The sequence below is a fragment of the Tiliqua scincoides genome, chromosome 2 (assembly GCF_035046505.1).
Source record: "Tiliqua scincoides isolate rTilSci1 chromosome 2, rTilSci1.hap2, whole genome shotgun sequence".
Taxonomy (NCBI): domain Eukaryota; kingdom Metazoa; phylum Chordata; class Lepidosauria; order Squamata; family Scincidae; genus Tiliqua; species Tiliqua scincoides.
The window spans coordinates 222315463-222321095 of record NC_089822.1 but is presented as its reverse complement, the minus strand read 5'-3'; positions in this window follow the sequence as shown (position 1 = coordinate 222321095).

The window sequence follows — 5633 nt, the reverse complement described above, 5'->3', positions numbered from 1 at the left end:
CGGTTCCGCCCCCTCCACCCCCATTGGCTGCTAGTGACAAACCCTCTCCTTTCATTGGATAGCTCTGCTGTTACTCAGGGAGCGCGGTTGGCGGACCAACCAGGCAATGCTGCGCGCGTGCTGCAGAGAAAGCCCTCCGGCTTCACCCCTTGGCTATAGAAAGAGTTCCGCACTACGCATGAAGTGGAGGAAGAGGGTGCTTAAGGGCCTCCTCTCAACCTCAAGTGTTATAGCTATGCCACTTACCACCACTAGTTGCATTTTATACGATGGTGCCCATTGGCCTTGGAGCTTGGAGACAAGCCCAAGCCTAGGCATGTCTACTCAGAAGTAAACCCCATTAGAGTCAATGGGCTTACTCACAGGAAAGTGTGGATAGGATGGCAGCCTCACAGCCCAATCCTATGCATGTCTACTCAGAAGTAAACCCTATTAGAGTCAATGCGCTTACTCCTAGGAAAGTGTGAATAGGCAGTAAGAAAATAACGTTTATTTTAAACAAGCACAAGGGGAAAGTTCAACAAAGTCTAGGCTTTCGAACACCAGGTGCCTTAGGGCACAAGCCTATACATGTCTACTCAAAAGTAAGCCCTATTGTGTTCAATGGGGCTTACTCTCAGGAAAGTGTGGATAGGATTGCAGCCTTATGCCTCCAGGCAGGGTGATTTTATACAACAAACCTATGAGGTAGGTCAGGCTGATACTACCCAAGGCCCCCTGTGACTGTCACAGACTGTAGATGACTTGCATTTTCCCTACTCTAACCAACCTCATTACATGCTGCCTCTCAGTCCAAACCTCTGGTCATTCATAATAACAGGGTGACCAGATCAACTGGAGGACAGGGTGCCTATGCCTTTAATGATTGTATAGAAGAAGGAATTTGGGTAGGTGCAGCTCAACATGGAAGGGTTCAAAGAACTTCACCTGTCCAAATTCCCTCTTCTATACAATGGTTAAAGATAGAGGCACTCTGTCCTCCATTGTATCTGGTCACATCATCATCATAATACAATATTGTTCTCTCAGGAAAGAGCACTATTTTAAGATTCAGAACATGTTCACAATGTCTGTTTTCATTTGCTTATTGAGTGTTCCTAAGCCTAAAATAAATAGGCATTTATTTTATAAATAAATCATGCAGATCATCAATTGAATAGATAGATTTATCCTGCTGCATTTAGGATTAATGCTTTTTCTTAATATAGTCATGGTTGTTAGAGTCATTGCATGCTTTCACTGCCTTTCTACAAAAGTATAAGACTATGAAGTAACCTTGGTTTCCCTTCAGTTTGAGGGAATGAGGCTACAATCCCATCTACACTTTCTTGGAAGTAAGCCCCATTGACTATAATGGGACTTTCATCTGAGTAAACATGCATAGGACTGGGCTCTGAGAGGGCTATAAGGTCCTACAAATACCTGTGCAATTCAATGTAAACTTACTTGGGAGTAAGTTCCATTATAGGACTATAAGTGCTTTATGAGTGTCCAGCTGAATCTAATGAGGAAGGGCATATAAATATATATATATATATGGTTAAGAGTCAACATGAAGAAAATGGAGACACTGGTTTTTGGAGTGTGTGTTTTGTCTTGGGTAGATAAATTTAATGTTTTCCTTACAATATCCTTTTTTGTTTTCTTTGAGATATTTCTTTATAAACCACAAGGAAAGCAACCATTTAAAGCAGAAAATTCTTAATATTTGTTTTATTTATTTTGTGTAACAGCTATTTTCATTGGAATATTACAGATGAGGATCTGCCTCTCCTGATCGCATGTCCCTGAAAGGATTAGAGTCTGGGGTTGTAATCTTATCCACACTTTCCTGAGAGTAAGCTCCATTTAACACAATAGGATTTACTTCTGAGTAGAATGCACAGGATTGTGCCCTGAGCTACATTTCTTGCACTTGTCTGATGTCAAGAATAGCACAATCCTAGGTATGTCTACTCAGAAGTAAGCCCCACTGAGTTGCAGCTGAAGAGTCAATTTTAAAGAGGTGTTTTTTCACTGTTATTTTGCTTTCAGAAATATTTTAACTCATACAACTCTTATTGTTCATTCATCATCAGAAAAAGCTGAGAGGAACTTACAGCAGCACCTTACACTTGTCCTATTAAGGCTGAACTTTTATGCTCACTTATGTAGGAGTAAGCCCCATTAAACACAAGGTCCAGTCCTATCCAACTTTCCAGCACTGATGTAGCCATGCTGATGGAATATGTGCTGCATCTTACGGGGTGGGGTGGGGGCAATCATGGAGGCCCCCTCACATTTGTTTCCTTACTTGGGGGCTGCATTGGAGCTGGAAAGTTGGATAGAATCAGGCTCATAGTTCAACAACTTTTGAGTAAACATGCCTACTATTGCAATGTAAGGAATCTAATATAACTGGTGCTAATTAGAATACGCAGTTATACATCAACAGGGAAACTAAAGTCAGCTTAACCCTGTTCTTAACAGATCATTCTATTTGATCTGAAAGACACCTTGGAGGAAGGTAACATTTTAGAAGGCAAACAGAACTCATTTTTTTCTGTCTTACAGTGTTGATAACATTACAGTATTTCTTATAAGAATGAAATATTTTGTTATTTCTCTTTGGCTTTATAGATTTTATGTACAACTCAATAGTTAACTAGCCAGAAAGATAATACAAACTATTATGAAAATGTGAACTGTTGCTCTTTGGGTTTAATCAACTTATTTCACCAACAGTCTTTATGCTATTCTCAAGGATTCCCCTTTGGCACAGATGTCATGTGATACCCAAGTAGGGAGCTGGAGACTTCAGAGCTGTTTTTCCTAGACTAAACGTTTGAGGTTACAGGACATAGCCTAATTTCACATAAGCTTCAAAATTTCAGTGGGACATGGTGAACCCTTAAATTGTCAAATAGTGTATTATTTTTGGAGAGTGGAAAATGTGTGAGTGTGTGAATGACCTTCACATTTTTAACCCATTTCAAAGGTCTGACTTCCTGCCCTCACTCCCATGAGTTTTTGAAAACTGTGGTAATTAATTGCAACATTTTGTGAAGGAGTAGTTCAATGTATAGAGAAAGAAACTGGAGAAATGGGTGTTACATCTAATTAACAAAGAGGGAAAAAATGTTTTTGTACTCTCTTCTGTTTCTTTATTTATGATGTGCAAGGGTTGTATTTTTATAACCTTAGTAATAGCAAGTCTTTTCTTTTCTGCCATGTCTTTCCTGGGTTCTCAGCTTCTAAAGGAGAATGAATATTGAATGTGTCATACAGATATAGTTTTACTTCTAATTCACCATAACAATCACCAAAAAATGTATAAGATTAGCTTTTGCTCTTCTACTCATGTTTGACTTATGTTCCAGTCATGCCTGATCTTATATACAGAACACTTATTTTTAATTATTACATTTGTACCTGCTTTTTTTGGTCAAAATTGACTTCTAAAGAGGTTACAATATAAATTATTAGGGCTAAACTAGACATGCTAGCATATGCAGCATTTTTATTTAAAGTATTTTCAAACTGCAGCAGTATAAGGTCTAATAAAGAATGGGCCCAAGGTGCAGATGTACTGAGCATTGAACCTTTTTATTCTGTATGAAAAGAATTCATTTATTCATTTTCATTTTCTAGACGAAGATTGTCTTTTCAAGCTACTATAGGACCTTGAAGGTGCTATTGTAGATAAAGATGCCCCTCATCTTCTTCACTCCTCTGATCAGCCCAAACCTCCCCACAGTACTGCCAAGAATGAGACAACAAGAAAGTGAATAGAGGTGGTGGATTACACATGCTTTCTCTTTAGGATTTGGCCTGGGTTGGATCTCCTGAGTCCAGTTCTCAGTTCACTGAGAACTGCAGGATCACTCAGTTCACTCAGTTCTGGAGTGATCACTCAGTTCACTCAGGATCACTGCAGTTCATGGAAGGACAACATAGGCATTCAAGTGAGCAGAGGTGGCTTCTTGTGCAAGAAACAGTTGCTTCATTGTCTCTACTCACCTACCTACTTGGGTGATGCAATGGTGGGGACTGGGCCAGTGAACACAAAACTCTGTACTGCACCACCAACAGAAACACGGAGGGTAGAGGTCCTCTAGCTTGCTTACTCATCCTGGTGGCCCTGCTTAACCCAGTCCTTCCCATTTTCCATCCAAAGAGAAAGGGTGAGTGAGCAGGTAGAGACTTCAGGATGGAGAGGGCAGACAATCATTTACCAATCCTCCTTACCATGTTGCCCAAAGAACAAGCAAGAGTGGATAGCAGCTGCTCCTGGGAGAAAACAATTGCTCATCTCTCTCTCTCTCTCTCTGCACTGGGAGTACTGAGCAAGCAAATTGGTCTCCCATTCCGTCTCTCTCAGAGGCTGCACCTGCTCACACTCCCTGTCTCCTTGCTTGATTTGGTGGGAGAAAATGGACTTGCTGGGGCTAATCTTCAACATTGAATGTCCCAGAGAAAGCACACAGGCGAGTGAGGATGAGGCAGCTGCTCATTTTAGTAGCCATTTCTGCCCATGTGCATCCTTCTTCAGAGTGTGCAGTTATATTTATTGGGCTCAACCCTTTCTACCACAGCTCTTAAAGGGTGAACAAGAGGGCAAAGGTGGCAGTCCTTCCTTTCTCTAGCTGGTGTCTTGTGGCCCAAGCCTGGCAGTACTGAAGGAAGATGAGCAAGCATGAGAAAGCACTGCAAGGACTTGTCTGATTCACTTGCTCTCCTTGGCCAGCTCTGTCATTGCCAGTTCACACTGTACTAGAGAGAGAGGATGCTGCTTTCTCCTCCTCCTCCTCGCTGTCTCTCTGGGCAGCACAATTAGGCCCAGTCCTTACTACTCTACAGCCCAGAGTGAGTGGCTGGAGGCAGCAGTAGCTTTTCCATACAACCACCACTTATTTGTTGGCTTTCAAAATGTGTCACTTGCTGACTGAAGAGGAGTGGTGTTGCAGACTCTGGACTAGTGGAAAGCTTCTGCAGCAGTGCCCAACGCTCTTAGAGTCCAAGTATGCATGTCTTCTTGGAAGTAAGTCCCATTATAATCAATGGGGCTTACTCACAAGTAAGGTTGGATAGGATTGCAGCCTTAGGCAGACGCTAAGAGCGCTGAATTCAATGGATCAGACATTCATCTGGGTGTGCACAGAACTGCAACCTGGGAGGTGCCTGCTTTCCCCCACTAGCCCTCTGGTAGCCCAATCAACTCCCACACTTTCCTGGGAGTAAGCCCCACTGACTGTAATGGAACTTACTTCTGAGTAGAAATGCATAGGATTGGACTGTGAGGCTGCAATCCATCCACACTTTCCTGGGAGTAAGTCCCATTCACTATAATGGAACTTACTTCTGAGTAGACAGGCATAGGCTTGGGCTCTAAGGCTACAGCCCTGTCCACACTTACCTGGGAGTAAGCCCCATTCACTATAATGGGGCTTAGTTTTGAGGAGACTAGCCTAGGGTTAGACTGCGAGGCTGCCATCCTAGCCACGCTTTCCTGGGAGTAAGCCCCACTGACTCTAACGGGGCTTACTCCTGAGTAGACGAGCCTAGGCGTGGGCCGCGAGCAGCGGGCGGGCACACCGCCGCCGGAACGGCTCCAGCGCGGCCGCGTGGCGGCGGGGCGGCGTTGAGGGCCGGAC